At 42.9% G+C, this 17,537-nt stretch overlaps 1 long non-coding RNA gene across 1 annotated transcript in view; it reads left to right on the top strand.

The window, feature by feature from the left end:
- The first annotated feature begins 222 nt into the window (after positions 1–222).
- Positions 223–17,537, top strand: part of LOC129250144 (uncharacterized) — a 136,045-nt gene continuing 118,730 nt past the window's right edge. The window contains exon 1 of the long non-coding RNA XR_008582807.1: positions 223–454. This is a non-coding gene — a long non-coding RNA (uncharacterized LOC129250144). The remainder of the gene's footprint in view (positions 455–17,537) is intronic.

Here is a 17,537-nt window from a genome sequence, read left to right on the forward strand (position 1 = left end):
TTATTTTATTATGGTGTTATTATGAGGTCTGAGTACGACATTCTAAATATTGTTATCAAACGCGATATCAAAGCTGGGAAAAAGCCAATTGCAGTTCTACATTGTTATAAAGCGGAATTCTCTTAAATATCTTCCGCTAGTCGAACAATCTGTTCCTTGAAGCTTGCAATTGGGCTCAATATTTCAAGTGATGCATTAACTTAGTTTCGATTACAACTATTATTTATGTATCAAACCCGAAAGGGGTAGGTGTAACCGTGTGTCGAAGTATAATAGTAACAGATTGAGGTGTTTTTCGTGCAAACTATGTGGCAAAATAATATCGTTAATAAGCAAAAAAACCTTCAGCTGGAAAAGTTACATTCAAGGCTTGAAAGTCCTTTTCAGTATTTAAATATGTGTGTGCCGTTCCAATTGTTCTCCTCGTTTGATGTATCGCGAGAATTTTGAAGGTGTAAGTTAATTTACGTATACGTCTGAAGTGTATTAGTGTCCTAATCATACATACATATGTACTTACGTTCATTCATATACAGTAGCTGTAAAAAGATAAACAAGATAATCTTATAACCTCAAATCAATATTTCGCAAGTTTTATTTTTAGAAACAATAAAAAATATATTTTTGAGAGTAAAATATTTCATTCTTTAAAAAACGAATAATTATTTAAATATAGAAAAGCACATAACTACTAACTTATAGTGGTTAAAAGAAAAATGACAGATTGTAATGTATACCTAAATTAATAAATAAACATGACTGGAAATGGCCGCAATGACCTGCGCTATTTTATTAAACTCAACCCAAACACGTTTATAAAAAAAGCAGATACTACTTGTGCCAACAGTACTCCATCCGGAGTAAAAAATGATACAATTTTTAAAATCAAATGTTTGATTCAAATAAGGTTGTGTTTAGCAAATAAATTTGACTGATTTTTCTGGTAACAGCATAAACATTCACCGTACATGTATGGTAGTCCTAGGCCAGTTATAATGGTGCTCACACTCACCAACGTAAACGTATGCCCGTATCAGCTGACACGATTAAACTAATAAGAGCCCTATCGTTCCCTTACCACAGCCCGTAGAGAACACAAAATTGGCAAAAACTTATCCCCTAGAAAACAACTGCGTTCTTTATAATATTTACACAATACCTTGGTTTGTGTGTGTTTGTGTTTGGTAGCATCAACACAATGTTCCCAAAAAATCGCGCGATTTTTATTCAAAATTTTCAGTATTTGTAAAAATATTAATATATTTTGTGTAATATATATGTATACTAGCTTTAACCCGCGTCCCCGCTCGCGTAGGAGTGGTTTGGAGGGATTTAGGATATGTATATGTATATAAAAGAATTACAAACAATAATTTCATAGAAAATAATTTTTTATTAATAAACATAATATTACAATACCCGGCATCCGTTGCTATGCCTCGTTCAATAAAATCAAAACAACCAATCAGAATCAAGCAAAATTATTTTTATTAATTTTCTCAAACCGTTTTTGAACTTTGCATTTGGGTCATAGTTGAACAGGTTATGCGGATTATGAAATCTAGCGTGTGCTATAAATAGTGGGAAATAGGAAGAACCAAGATTTTTTAGATTAAATTTAAGCAAATATTCGATTATTAGTGACGAATGAGAGTGGTGGCTGTGGGAAGGGAGTTCCATCATAAAATATGCCTATAACCTTCATTGGGTAAAAATATAAATATATATAAAAATGTTTACGTCATTTGGTGTTGTCGTTTCGTAGTGATGCGCGGACAACGTACAGACATTAACCTTTATAGTATAGATTTGAATCCAAAAATCCAGCCGAAAATTTGGACTAAAAATCGGGCGATGTTTATTCCAAATTTTCAATATTTGTAAAAATGTTTGTTTTTGTAATATATATGTATATTTGAAATCAAAAAAGCGCCGTAGTCGAAAATTTGGACTAAAAAGAGCGCGATTTTTATTCAAAATTTTCAGTATTTGTAAAAATATACTTTTCTGTAAACTATATGTATATTTGAAACCAAAGAAGCGCTGCAGGCGAAAATTTGGACTAAAACTCGCGCGATTTTTTTTCCAAATTTTAAAAAATTTTTATTCCAAATTTTGAAAATTGTGTAAAAATATTCTTTTTTGTAATATATATGTATATTTGAAATCAAAAAAGCGCCGCAGTCGAAAATTTGGGCTACAAATCGCGCGATTTTTATTCCAAATTTTCAGTATTTGTACAAATATTTGGTTTTGTATATTAATGTATATTATATGTATATTTGAAATCAGAAAAGGGCCGCAGAGGAAAATTTGGACTAAAAATCGCTCGATTTTTATTCAAAATTTTCAGTATTTGTAAAAGTATTATTTTTTGTAACATATATGTATATTTGAAATCAAAAAAGCGCCCCTATAAATAATAAAAGAATTGTGCCCTTTTGGTTGACTGGGTTCTTCTTATTTCGCTTTGTTCTTCTCTCTCTCATCGTTCGTTTGACAGTTCGCTCCTCACATTTGTTCTGCACCGTATTACAAACGGTTAGAAGAACATTTGTAATAATTGAATTTTAATAGAATTTGGAGTATTATTTAGTGAAAATAGCTTTAAATCGAATCTTAATGTAATAAAGAATGTTCATAAGTGATTTTGTTACTTTTCTGTGTTTGTATTATATTTAAGTGAAATAAGCGTCTGTAATCAAACTTATGCAAAAAAGAGGCATTTTTAACGTTAAATATTGCTATTAATTCTTAATTTTAATTTATAAAAAGTAATATAAACCAAAAGACTGATACAGTGACTACATTTGCGTGTTTTAATTTTTAAATTCAGTCCACGCACTTAGACATTATAAGCAAATATATCGTGGTAGAAATGGAAAGCACAGCCGTTAATTTATCTATAACATTATTCAACATTGTTTTTAAGTTATTTAAACAAAATTTATAATTTTGCCAAGTTTAGTTTGTAAATGATTTCAAAATGTACTGTTTGGCAACACTGTGGGGTGAGAGAGCAATTCTGAGAGGAATTTTCAAAAATCCTGCGACAAAATCTACGATACTGCGATACGCAAGGGAAGTAATTTTTCATTTACATGGGGCTCTCATTAGTTTGATCGTAACAGCTGACAGGGGACTGCGTTTACGTCGGTGACTGTTTCCAGCATTATACGCAGCGTAGTCCCTTACCGCAGCCCCTTGAGAGCACAAAATTGAGCAAAACTCATACCGTAGAGAACAACTGCGTTTTTTTAGTTATATATTTACACAATATATCAGTTTGTGTTCGTATGGGTTTGGTTGTATCTACACAATGTTGCCATTGATATGTTTGCTTACACACTTTTTCTCACATCCGCGTTAAGAGTTACAATGTTTCATGGTTTAATAAACCAAAGCCAAAAACCAACAAATGCGAATAGTTAATTTATCTATAACATTATTCAACATTGTTTTTAAGATATTTAAACAAAAATTAAAATTTGTCCAAGTTTATTTTGTGAATGATTTCGAAATGTTCTGTTTGGCAACAGTGTGTGGTGAGAGAGTAATCCTGAGAGGAATTTTCAAAAATCCTGCTATAAAATCTACGATACGGAAGGGAAGTAATTTTTCATTTACATGGGATTCTCATTTGTTTGATCGTAACAGCTGACAGGGGATTACGTTTGCGTTGACTCTTTGCAGGATAAATCAGGGTCGTTCCGGTAACGTAGAACACACTACCGTTTTTCACTGGTGGTTTTCCGAACTTGTTATGGAGTTAGGTCGAGTCAGGTCATTGACTTAAAAAGAATCTCCAGGGACTTGTGATGATCACCGTAAGGAACTTCTGGAGAAACGGGCTCCACACAAACAGCAATAACTTTTACAATTAGTAATTGGGGGTGATGTACAGTACCATAGACAGGGCTAATTTGCTGGGGCGGCAACCCTTGGTCGGGAAAAACCCGAGTCACTCCGGTAACGTGGAACCGGCTGTCATGGCAATGTCCGATAACTCTCCTTTCTGAAGTAGTGAAGACTCTTGAAGCCCTCCTACTCCCACTCTACACGAAACATCTGAACCCAGCCAGAGATCGGCATGGCTTCCGGTGGGTGGACAGTACCACCACAGCACTCACCGTCATAACACTCAGATAAACCGCGGGCTCCACCAAAACCGCCCTGGGAGAGAACTGTCTTAGTAGCGTTAGACGATATTTTACAGTCGACACTCCCGCCAGGGCTGAAGAGGTGGACCGCGAACTATCGCAGCGGTCGTCAATTGTCGGTGCTATTTCGAGACCAAATCTCTAAACAGAGAAAGGTAAAGCAAAGAGTTCCGCAGGGTGGTGTCATTTCACCCTTGCTTTTTAACTTCTATATATCGAGTCTCCCTGGCCTCCTACGCCGACGACTGCACGATAATGACGTCGAGCAAAGACATTGATGGTCTGTGTGCCAAGATAAACGACTACCTCGCCTGCCTTTCTCGCCTCTTTACTGCGAAGAATCTACAAGTTTCTCCCACAAAGTCCACGGGGACCCTTTTCAACACCTGAACTAAGGAGGTCAAATTGCAACTTAAGGTAAAAGTCGATGACCACCAATTCCTACTGTTAACAACCCCAAAATCTTGGGAGTTATCTTCGACCGTTTGCTCGTCTTCTCAGCGCATACAACAGCTATTTCCAGTAAAGTTCAAAATCGCAGCAAGGTCCTCAAATCGTTTACCGTTAGCACTGTGGCAAAGACTAAGAAATTTTATTAAATGCCGATAGCGATGGCAATAGGCCGGCCGGTTTTGCACCATGCTTGCCTGGCTGGTCGCCTGTAGCCAGTAATTCGCAATGGACGAAGTTACAGACATGCCAAAATACTGCAATTAGGACTGCGACAGGATGTCTCTTGATGTCGCCACTTCAACATCTACAAGACCAGGTCCATATACTCCCTGTAAAGGGGCATAATAAACTGCTCAGCAAGCAGTTCTTGTTAGGGGGTTACCGCAGGTTCTACCCATGCATACACTGCTTGCGCATGAGCTGGCTCCCAGGCATGTCAGGCATGTCGACCACTCAGATTGTTAACGGACCACCTCTTCAGCCCTGGCGGGATTGGCGACTGTATAATGTCATCTACTAGCGTGGAATGGCTGACAGTGTCGAAAGCCTAATTCAGGTCGAACGTTGCTAGGACGGTTTATCTGGGTGTTTATGGCAGTGCCTGTTGTGGTGATACTGTCAGCACGTCGAAAGCCATGCTGATGTGTGGCTAGGTTCAGATGTTTCGTGTAGACTGGGAGTAGGAGAGCTTCAAGAGTCTTCACTACTGGGGAAAGGAGAGTTATCGGCCTATAAAATTCCCCTTGTTTGGCGTGCTTCCCAGGTTTTAGTAGTGGAACCACTCACCCTGATTTCCACTTGTCGGGAATAATGGAAGTGGCCATGGACAGATTGGAAACCATTGTGGGATAACATACTCCCAATAGAGCCAGCTTTTCCAGCATCAGCATGTTAAGCTCGTCAGGGCCAATGGCTTTAGTTTTGTTAATGGCCCCCTGAACCTCATCACAGGAGAAAGTAAGTGGCGATAATTTGTGCAGCCGTCTGGTGGTCGACAAGGTGATGCAGTATGAATTGCCGGCTAAAATAGCTCGCGGATCTCTTCGGGTCCGACGAAGTACAACCGTGGAAAACGATAGCCACTTATCGTTGTGCTTCCTCGGGTTCGACAGGGACCTTACGGTGGACCAGAGCTTACTCACACCAGTAGTGAAGTTACGGGTCATCAGGTAATCTGCACATCTACTCCGCTTATGTCGGGTGACCAGAGGCCGACTCTCCAAATTGAGATCCCTTATGTGGGGATCCCCGGGATCGACCTGGCGTAGGTGGTCTCACTCGTTTCCCGGCTGCTTCAGCTGGGGAAATTGGGACGTATGTCCCTGATCCTTCAAGCAAGAATGAAGTGAGCCGCGGTAGCTGGGAGCACCTTGCGGAATGCGCGTTCGCCTACATGCACATAAGTGGAGATGGGAAGAGCGGCGAAGGTGTCCTCAGTAAATTCCGCGAAGCCGGCCCTATTAGCCTTGTTGAAATTAATATATGACCGCGGATTCAATGAAGACTAAAATGGGCAAGTGGTCTGATGCAAGCGATAGCATAGGTCTCCACGTTATGCTATTGATCAGAGCAGCGCCAGCAATTGTTATGTCATGCGAGCTACTGCAATTGCCCACTACCCTGGTGGGCGCATCGTCGTTCACTGTGCTAAATGTCGAGTCGTCTGTCTGCTATGCCAAATGGTGTCCCCTATGATGTTGTTGTTGTTGTTGTAGCAGTACCTTTGCCCTATCAGTGCAGTGTAATCACCGGTCGTCTTCGTCTAGTTTATCTAACGGTAGGCCCAGGAAACTAGCTGTTTCGACGGGTTGGGTCCAGAGGGAGAGAGGTGTTAGATGAGTGGGTTTAATGGGGCATGTGTCACATGCCGGACATATGTTTAGTATGTCGGGGTCGATTCTGGATAGGTAGGAGTTTAACCGGCTACAGTATCCAGAACGTAATTGTGCCAAGGTTACCTGGGACTCTCGGGGAAGTTGGAGCTCTTCGTTTGTAATTGGTGGCGGTTGCAGTCCGATAATGGCATTCGGATGTCGGGAGCTTAAGAAGGTGGTAAGGGTCTCCCGATGAATGTCGTTTATGGCCTGTCTGTACACTGTCCGATCCTGGTGTGGTCTGTCTGTTATGTCTAGGATCTCGTCCACGTAATTTAGGAAGTGTCTCCTGATGTGCCTGGGAGGTGGCTCAGGCTCAAGCAGGTGTCTGCATGGGTGAGGCCTACGGTGACACCCTAGCAGGAACTGCTTGCTGAGCAGTTTGATATGCTCCTTCACAGGAAGCATATGAGCCTCGCCGTGCAGGTGTTGTATGGGGGACATCAGGAGACATCCTGTCGCGATCCTTATTGCAGTATTTCGGCAGGGCTGGAGCTTCGTCCACTGCGTATCACCGGTTCCAGGCGACCAGACAGGCGCAGCATAGTTAAGAACCGGTCGGCCTATTGCTTTGAAAGTCGACAGCAACATTTCTTTGTCTTTGCCCCAAGTACTGCCGGCAAGCGACTTGAGAACCTTGTTGCGATTCTGTACTTTCGTTGCAATATCGGTTGTATGCGCTGAGAAGGAGAGCAAGCTGTCAAAGGTGACTCCCAATATTCCGGGCTTGTTTACCATCGGTATTGGGGTATCATCGACGTGTACCTGAAGTTGCAGCTTGACCTCCTTTGTCCAGGTGGTGAAGAGAGTCGCCGTGGATTTAATGGGAGAAAGTTGTAGGTTTTTCGCAGTGAAGAAGCGAGAAAGGCGGGCGAGGTAGTCGTTTACTTTGGTGCATAGGCCATCAATGTCATTGCCCGACGCCATTATTGTACAGTCGTCGGCGTATGAGACCAGGGAAACTCCCTCTGGTGACTGGGGGAGTTTCGAAATATAGAAATTAAAAAGCAAGGGGGAGAGGACACCACCCTGCGATACTCCCTGCTTTATTTTTCTCTGTTTTGAAGTTTCACCGACGAGTGACGACCACGCAGGTAGTTCGCGGTCTACCTCTTCAGCCCTGGCGGGAGTGTCGACTGTAAAATGTCATCTTGTAGCGTGGCGTGGCTGACTGTATCGAAAGCCTTTTGTAAATCCAACGCTACTAGGACAGTCCCCCCGCAGGGACGGTTGTGGTTAAGTCCGCGGTTTACCTGGGTGTTAATGACAGTGAGTGCCGGTGTGGTGCTGTGCACTCTTCGGAAACCATGCTGGTGTGTGGCTGGGGTCAGGTGTTCTGTAAGGTGTGGGAGTAGAAGGGCTTCAAGAGTCTTCACTACTGAGGAAAGGAGAGTTATCGGACGATAAATAGTTATGCTATTTATCAGACCTGCGCTAGCAATTGTGATGTCAGGCGAACTGCTGCAATTGCCCACTACCCTAGTGGGGGCGTCGTCGTTTACAGTGCTGAATGTCGAATCGTCTATCTGCTCTGCCAATAGCTGTCCCCTACGATCATTTGATAGGCTTGAATGCCAAAGATCGTGATGCGCAATAAAGTCACCTACTACCAATCGGTTTTCTGATGAGCGCACCAATATCAGGGAGGTATCCTGCCGGGCAGCATGTGACAGGGGGGTATGTAAATATTAAATATTTCGAGCTCGGCATCGCCTGATCGGACAGCTATACCTTGATATTCTAAGGTGCTGTCCCTGCGGTCGATGCCTTTATCAATAAGACGATACTGCACTGAATGGTGTACTATGAACGCTAGGCCACCACCGTTGTCTCGCTCGCGGTCCTTTCTGGGCACATTGTAGCCGTCCCTGGTAATCAGGGGAGAGCTAGCGTGCAGTTTTGTCTCCTGGACCGCAGCTATCTTGATTCCGAACCGTCTCATGAAGTCGACTATTTCATCAATCTTGCTCGTAAGTCCGTTGCAGTTCAGCTGGAGAACCTCGAAGCTCCTCGGGACTATAGTCGTAACTCGGGGTGTGAGGAACACGTGAGGCTGTGTGCGTTGGTCGTGCTGTGCGTTCCGCAGAAGTTGTTGCGGCCTGATGTTGATGGGCGGCTCTACAGCAGGTTGCAACGAAGTCTCGTATCCACTCACGGGTGGTGCGCAGGCCAGAGCACCTCAGAAAGTAGGACCAGCCATTACATGAATTGCACTTAACTGATGTCCGGTTTCGGGGAACCCTGGTCTGACACATGTGACAGACTGTACGGGGGGCCAAGAGCTGCTGGTTTGTCGCCGCACTGGGATTGGAGCAGGAGGGTTGTGGGTCAGAGAGGTAGTTATGCTACACCGGTGGCATGCTAACCGTTAAGGTTTCTTTAAGGTGTGACGATAGATTGATGGTGGGGTACGGTACACTAGACAGGGCTGGTTTACTGTGGCGGCAGCCCTTGGTCGGGGAAAACCCGAGTCATTCCGGTAACGTAGAACAGAATGCCAAGGGAATGAAGAGAAGTGCAGTACTTCAGTTCAGTGTTGATGATGAGAATGTAGGTTATTGTGCCTCATTACTACACACACGCATAGGATGTTTTAATTTTCGGTTCAGTGGTTTTAACGTGGGTTCCCGGTCACAGCGACATTGCGGGAAACTGTGAGGCGGATGAGCTGGCCAGAGAGAATTGGGATCCCCCTGACTACCTGCGGTTTGCTCCTGGAAAGATGGGCATCGCGCCAACTCATCGAGCGCTGGGAAAATACACAAACGTCGCGAAATCCTTCTGGCCACGTGTGGACCGGAGGCGCTCGGGCGAGCTTCTGAGGCTGACAAAAGATCAGCTCTCTAATGGTTCTCTCACAGGACACAATGCGCGAGGAATGCATGCTGTGAGACTTGGAATCACCTCGAGTCCTTTTTTCGCTGGATGTATGGAGGATGAGGTGGAATCATCTCAACACCTTCTCCTTAGCTGCCCTGCTCTGGCGAGGCTAAGATCCAGGCATCTTGGCTCTCACTTCTTTTCCACGCCTGCTGATATAGCTGGCGCTGAGATTAAAAATCCGATGAATTTCATCAGCAGCACAAAGCTATTGACCCAAACATAGTCATCGTTCGTAATGCGCACGCTCCTAACCATCCCATCACCACCTCTCCCTGCATCCCATCGGTCTTTGCCTTTCACCTCACCTCCTTCATAATGGTATCACGAAGGACGAATCTTTCTTCGTCTAAGTGTGCTCATTCCCTGGGCAACCATACCAACCTAACGTAACCTAACATTCTACACATTAACAAAAACCTTTAATATCATTGTTTTTAAGTTTGGATTGGTTAAATATGTGTATAACATAATCCAGACAATCGCACGGTTATTATTCAAACTTTCCTCTTTCGACGCTTTTCCATAATAAACAATGTGTATATTTTGAAAAATGTTTCTCAATTCCAAAATAAAGCAAAAAATACTGCAGATTTACAAACAACCTTCCAGTGAACGTCTTTGCATGCGATCTTTCAAGTGCAATCTTGTCGTTCTTATTTCAGGTGTCTGGGAACACCAACTTTTCGCTAAATTACACAACTTTAACAATAAAGTACTTAAAAACTATGAGTCTCTGAAGGGTGCGGTTTTCAGTTTTAAGAGGTGATAGGGGTCTATCCCCCCTTTTACAACCTTTTTTTTTTAAAGCGTTTTAAATTATACTAAAGTTTTCTACAAATGGATCTGTCTTTATCATCTCTCTCCGATTTTAAACGAAAAGAAGTCCCAGGAAAATATTCGGAAAAGAATTATTCTGTTCGTGCAAGAAGGACGGACGGGCAAGATAGAGGGGATTTTGTTGTTGTTGTAGCAGCATAAACATTCCCCATACTTACATACGGGGAATGCTGCTGGAGTGACAGTCCTTGGCCGTACATATATAAATCAGGGTCGTTTCGGTAACGTAGAACCGACTGTCGTGGAAACGAGGGGATTTTGTCTCCCGTACTGTCGTCACGCATTGTGCTTCTTATTCGCATTGTCAAACTTAAAGTTGGCTGCAAAAGAATTTTTGACCGTTGCTTCATTTAGTTTCTTCTTTTGTGGGAGATAGTCCTGAGTTTTATGTTGGTTTTCAATCAAATGGAAGAAATCAACGATGACAAACAGCAGAAAGCTGTTGGGGGAAATACAGTATGATTTATGTTGAATTCTTAATTTTCTGTCCAATTCTAAATAATCAAGTTAATTTAAAGTTAAGTTTTATATATAATAAGTATTTACATATAAAGTTTTTTAATTTAATTTATTTTATTCAAGTACAAAAATTCATAAACATATAATATGTAATTAAAAAAACAATATTTATTATTTAACCAGTCCAGTTTGCCTTCTTCGATTGTTTTCTCTACTCCAAAGTTAGCTCCCGATAGCAGTATATTGACATGTCTGGAGCTTTCTCCACTACGTATCACTTGTTACAGGCGGCCTGACGCGCGCTGTATAATTCAGAACCGGCCGGCAAATTGTTTTAAATGTCGTCAGCAACATTTCTTTATCTTTGCCCCAAGTGCTACGGGCTAGCGATTTGAGGACCTTAGTAGCAATTGCGGTTCTGTGCGCCAAAATCGACAGCGCACTATCCAAGTTGACGCCCAAAATTTTGGAAATGTTGACGGTCGGTATTGGTGTGTCAGCCACTTTCAACGTTAGATGTAGTTTGAGCTCATTCGTCCAGGTGGTAAAGAGGGTCGCCGTGGATTTGGTGGATGAAAGTTGGAGACAAGAGAAACATTCACTTTGGGACACAAGCCATCGAGGTCATTGTCCGACGCCATTATCGAGCAATTGTAGCAAGCGTAGGAGACATGTGAGACTTCCTCTGGTAGTTGGGGGAGCTTCGAGATGTAGAAGTTGAAAAGCAAGAGAGAAAGGACACCACCCTGCGAAACACCATGCTTTATCCTCCTTTGGTTTGAACTTTGATCTCGAAAGATGACTGATAGATAGTTCACGGACCACGTTTTCAGTCCCGGCGGGAGGGCCGACTGTATAATATCATCTGGTAGCAAAGAGTGGTTACCTGTGTCAAAAGCCTTCGACAAGCCCAACGCTACTAGGACAGGCTTCTCGCAGGTGCAATTTTGGTTAAGGCCGCAGTTGATCTGGAAATTTGTGGTGGTGAGTGCCCTGCGGATCCATGCTGATGTGTAGCTGGGGTTAAATGCTTTATGTGGAGTGGGAGCAGGAGGGCCTCAAACGTCTTCACCTCTGGGAAAAATAGAGTTACGTGCGATAAGATCGGCCTTGATTGGCGGATTTCCCAGGCTTCAGTAGTGGGACCAGTCTCCCCGCTTTCCACTTGTCAGGAATTATGAGAATGGCCGTAGACAAGTTGAACACCTTTGTTAGATATCATACTCCTACTCCCTTCAGCATCAGACCGTAAGATACAAAATGAATTGTAACCACTACAGGTGTTTGCCACCTTGTCGTTGTGCTTCGTCAGATTCGATAGAGACCTTGCGATGGACTAGAGCTTACTTACACCAGTGACCAGGTTGCAGGTCTTCAAGTGACCCTCTCATCTAGCCCGCTTATGCGGGGTGACCAATTGCCGAGAGATTCCTTATTCGGAGATCCCCGGGATCTGGCTGCCGTAAGTGGTCACGTTCGTTTGATAAAAAGGCTGCTTCGGATGGGAAGTTGGGACGTATGTCCCGGATCCTTTCAGAACGAATAAAGCTAGTCGCAGCAGCTGTGAGCACCTTATGGAATGTGTATTCGCTTACGTTCACATCGGTGGGGATGGGAAGAGCGGCGAAGATTCCTTGGTGAACTTCGTGAATTTAGTTCGGTTATTCGCGGAAACAAAGTCGATAAGTCTTTTAATCGAGGCGATGATATGCAAAAGGTCTTATGCCATATATCGAATAAGTCGCCAGGTTATGCTAGTGATCAGACCAAAGCTAGCAATTGTTAGGTCAGACGAGCTGCTGCAATTGCTCACTATCCATTAGGGGGCGTCGTCATTCACTGCGCAGAATGTTCAATCGTCTATCTGCTCTGCCCAAATCTGCCAAGCCTGGATGCCAAAGAGTGCGTTCCTCATTTGAATCACTAAATACTCGAAAGCAGAAAGTAACTTGTGGGATAACCTCTCTGCTTGAGGACCTCCGCAAGTCGATATGGCATGGAATGGACCAATCTCCTCTTTGGTAATTTTGCTCCATTTATTAATTATTACGTTTCTAAGCATTTCCTTCGAGGTTATGCTGTGCTGACGGATCCTGCACACCAGTAAACCCCACAAATGCTCAGCATTGTGTTATACAGCAACCAGAGCCTAATATGCTTGGGATCATTATCATGCTGAAACCAGAAGTCATCACCAAGCTCCAACTGTTTAACGCTTTGCATCATTCCAGTCTTTAAAATATTTAAATAAGAAAATTGATCCATTGTTGACTCTATAAAAACAAGCTTTCCTACTCCACTCCTATCACATCTTCCCCGCCATGCTTCACAGTTGGAATAAGATTTACTTTTTCGGGCGCAGAACGCGTTCCCCAAATTCTGGAGGCTTGTTAACATATGCGTTTACAAAATCCATGCGTTTTTTTCTGTTGATTTCGGATATATACGGGTTTCTACATGCTACACGTCCGCGATACCCATCTTTTTACAGTACAGTATCGTATACATGCTTGCCAAAGGAATTTGAAATGTTTTTTACATATTTGAGAAGCCGTTATTCGAGGATTACTTTTCACTGATTGCAATATGGGTCGTTTTTTACGTACAATCAGCATGCTAGGGCGGCCAGAACGTGGCTTTGACACAACTGAACCAGTTGTATTGTATGTTTGCACGACATACGACACAGAAGAGTGACTTCTTCCTATTATTTGCCCAATTTCGCGGAAAGATTTGCTTTCATTTCTAAGTTTCAGGATAATTTTTCCCTCAATAATACTAATTTCTTTAGTCTTGAGGGCCATCTTTATTTCTTGTACACATACATTTTAAAATAACTCCAAAGTAATGTAGTCACAGCAAAATTAATTACAAACTAGAATAAAACCGTTATTGGGTATGAATATGCCACTTCATACTGCTGGGAATCCGTGTTTTCATGTGTACGGAAACTTTTTCTGCCTGGTTGAAGTGAAGTTTTCTGTTTTTGTGTGGAAAAATGTATAGAAATTGTAGAAAAATTACTGACAAAACATTTCTCATAAAAGTTTATAATGTTTTAGTTTTTTTCACAATGAATTTCTTAATGTGTTGCTTTTATTTCGTTGTATACGGATACTTTTTCTGGCGAATTTATATATCATATTATTTGCGCTTAAACCCTTTGTTGGGTGTTTGGTAGCGCTCCTCTTTGTATTTTTCTATCATTTGCTACATGCCGGAGATTCGACACCTGTGCACTTCCGAATAGTATTCACGCAACAACCCATTCGGCTATGGCGACCGCAAAATTTATATACATACATGTATATATTTAGATATGGATGTACTTAACAAATCAGTATAAATTTGATGGTGAAATATTATTTCGTAGTGAAAATTTGGAATAAAAAAATTTATTTTCGTGTGTATTTATTTTTTTATAATTTTTTTTATTATGTTCACTTGCCTGCATATCTCTGATAAAATAATATTTTATAGCGAAAATTTTGTATTTAAAACTTTCACGGCCGGGGCTTATTCTATAAGAAAAAAATTTTAGTATATTTGCATGTATATCTCTAATAAAATATTATTTTACAGTGAAAATTTTTGTCTACGACCCTTTTTTATACAAAATGTTATAATAGGTATATTGATTAAATATTGAATATTAATGATTGTGATAACTAGAGATTGGATTCTTATGCAAATGCATATTTTGTTTAACATCACATGAAGTTCGCTCCTAGGTAGAAACTCATCATTAGAGATCGGATTCTTATGCAAGTGCATATTTTTGTTTAACATCACATGAAGTTCGCACCTAGGTAGAAACTCATCATAATAAAATATTCAACCGGGCAGCTGGTGACAGGGGGTATATATATGTTAACTATTTCGAGCTCGGAATCGCCTGACCGGACAGCTATGCCTTGACATTCTAAGGTGCTGTCCCTGCGGTCGATTCCTTCATCGATGAGACGATAATGCACTGTGTGGTGGACTATAAACGCTAGGCCACCACCATTGTCTCGCTCGCGATCGTGTCTGTGCTCGTTATAGCCATCCCTGGTGATCAGAGATGACCTAGCGGGCAGCTATTTTAATACTGTGCCGGTTCATAAAGTCAACTATCTCGTCGACCTTACTCGTGAGTCCGTTGCAGTTAAATTGTAAAAGCTTGAAGCTTCTCGGTAAAGTCTGTGTAACGCGGGGGGTGAGGGACGCGTGGGGTTGTCTACGTTGGACCTGCTGCGCAATCCACTGTGGTTGTTGCGGCCTGATGGTGGTTGTTGTTTTTGTTGTAGCAGTATCTTTGCCCTGTCAGTGTAGTGTAATTACCGGTCGTCTTCATCTAGCTCATCTAACGGTAGGCCCAGGAAACTGGCTGTTTCGACGGGTTGCGTCCAGAGGGAGAGAGGTGTTAGATGAGTGGGTTTGATGGGGCATTTGAAAAGGTAGTTAGTGTCGTGCGGGGTGCCTTCATATGCTGGACATATGTTTAGTATGTCGGGGTCGATTCTGGATAGGTAGGAGTTTAACCTGCTACAGTATCCAGAACGTAATTGTGCCAAGGTTACGCGGGACTCTCGGGGAAGCTGGAGCTCTTCGTCTGCAATAGGTGGTGGTTGGACTCCGATAACGGCATTCGGAGGTCGGGAGCTTAAGAAGGTGGTAAGGGTCTCCGATGAATGTGGTTAATGGCCTGTCTGTACACTGTCTGATCCTGGAGTGGTCTGTCTGTTTTGTCCTGGATCTCGTCCACGTAGTTGAGGAAGTGTCTCCTGATGTGCCTGGGAGGTGGCTCAGGCTAGAGCAGGTGTCTGCATGGGTGAGGCCTACGGTGACACCCTAGTAGAAACTGCTTGCCGAGCATTTTGTTGTGCTCCTTAACAGGGAGGATGTGAGCCTCGTCATGCAAGTGTTGAATTGGGGACATCAGGAGACATCCTGTTGCGGTCCTTATTGCAGTATTTTGGCAGGTCTGGAGCTTCGTCCACTGCGTATCACTGGTTCTAGGCGACCAGACAGGCGCGGCATAGTTGAGAACCGGTCGGCCTATTACTTTGAAAGTCGACAGCAACATTTCTTTGTCTTTGCCCCAAGTGCTGCCGGCGAGCGACTTGAGAACCTTGTTGCGATTCTGTACTCTCGTTGAATTTTGAATTTGAAGAGGTCGAGCCAAGGAGCACCAGGAGATTTGGTGGCTCCTAAAACACTCAGGCTAAAAAGCCCATTGTATTTAAAGCTCTGGAAAGGGGGTAGATAGTTAAGGAGGGAGGGAGAAAAGTATCAGAGAAAGAGATAGGAAAGAATAGAGACAGAGATAGAGATAGTTAGTCCTGTGAGAGTTTTCCAGATTCTTTGGCAAATCTGTAAATATCCTCCAGTTTGAGAGAACGAATATTACTCATTCCCATGACATCGGAACCCAATACCCGTAGTCGCGCTCTAGCAAAGGCAGGACACTCACAGAGAAAGTGCTCAGTGCTATCCGCCTCCTCCAAGCAGGACAGGCATACCGGGTCCTCGATGATTCCAATGGTGGTCATATGCTGACCCCATGGGTTGTGTCCTGTAATGATGCCGACCATCAACCGAATGTCTTTCCTTCTAAGTTTTAGTAGAAAGTTTGACAGTTTTCTGTTCGGACTTGTCACAAAACACTTTGCAGTTCTGCAGCGTTCTAGACCGGACCATCGCTCTTTATGTAGATTGCCTACATAATCGTTGATCCAATTCTTGATCCCTGCGGGACTGATTCCGATTATTGGCTCTGGCCCCTGTGGGGGCACCGCTGATCCACGGTTGGCCAGTTCGTCGGCAATTTCGTTTCCTTGAACACCGGAGTGTCCCGGAACCCATATAAGTACACGCCTGTTTTGTTTTGCGACAGAATTAAGCTTCCTCTTACATTCTTGAACAATCTTCGAGGTTTGTTTCGCGTTCTCCAGGGCCTTCAATGCAGCCTGACTGTCACTGAAGACTCCAATCTGTTTCCCGCTCCATCTCCTCTCGATTATCCATTCGGCTACTTTCAGGATGGCAAAAACTTCTGTTTGGAAAACAGTTGCCATTTCCCCCATAGCATAGTGATACTTATTACTATCGTTTAAGTACCATCCGGCTCCAGACCCTATTTCAGTCTTGGACCCATCGGTAAAGAAAATATCCGTCAGACCTCCCTGCATGCATTCTTGCTTGCTCCATTGCGTGAGCAATTTTACATCAAATTTCCTTCCGAACGAAACTGTGGGTATCAGGTCATCTTTAGGTGCCAAAAACAGTGGATACTGCTCCGACAGCAACTTAAAGATTTCTCTGTGTCCCGAAGTTCCATCTTCGTGCCAGAAACCATATTTATGAAGTCTACACATTGCTTTTATTGCTTCCTGTTGTATCTTAAGATCCAGGGGGAGCAAATTAAGCATAGCATTTAGGGCATCACCAGAGGTTGTACTCATGGCACCCGTGATGCATAAACATACACTTCTTTGCAGCCTGTATAGTTCCCGGATTGTGGACTTAACCATGCTCCGTCGCCACCAGACCACAGAAGCGTAAGTGATGATTGGTCTGATAAGTGCCGTGTATATCCATAGGACCACAGCAGGTTTCAGACCCCAAGTTTTGCCAAAGGCTCTACGGCATTGCTGAAAAATCTTCAATGCACGATTCACCTTCAGTGAAACGTGTGTCTCCCAGGTCAGCTTCTTATCCAAGATTACTCCTAGATATTTAACTTCGTTGGAAAGACCAAGTGTCACACCTTTCAGTGTTGGAAGACTGAGTCCATCCAATTTGCGTTTTTTCGTAAACAAGACTATGGTTGTTTTGTTCGGATTAACGGAAAGACCTTGTCTCATGCACCAATCATCGATTTTGTCAA

Source organism: Anastrepha obliqua, chromosome 6 (assembly GCF_027943255.1).
Source record: "Anastrepha obliqua isolate idAnaObli1 chromosome 6, idAnaObli1_1.0, whole genome shotgun sequence".
In the NCBI taxonomy this organism is placed as follows: Eukaryota; Metazoa; Arthropoda; class Insecta; order Diptera; family Tephritidae; genus Anastrepha; species Anastrepha obliqua.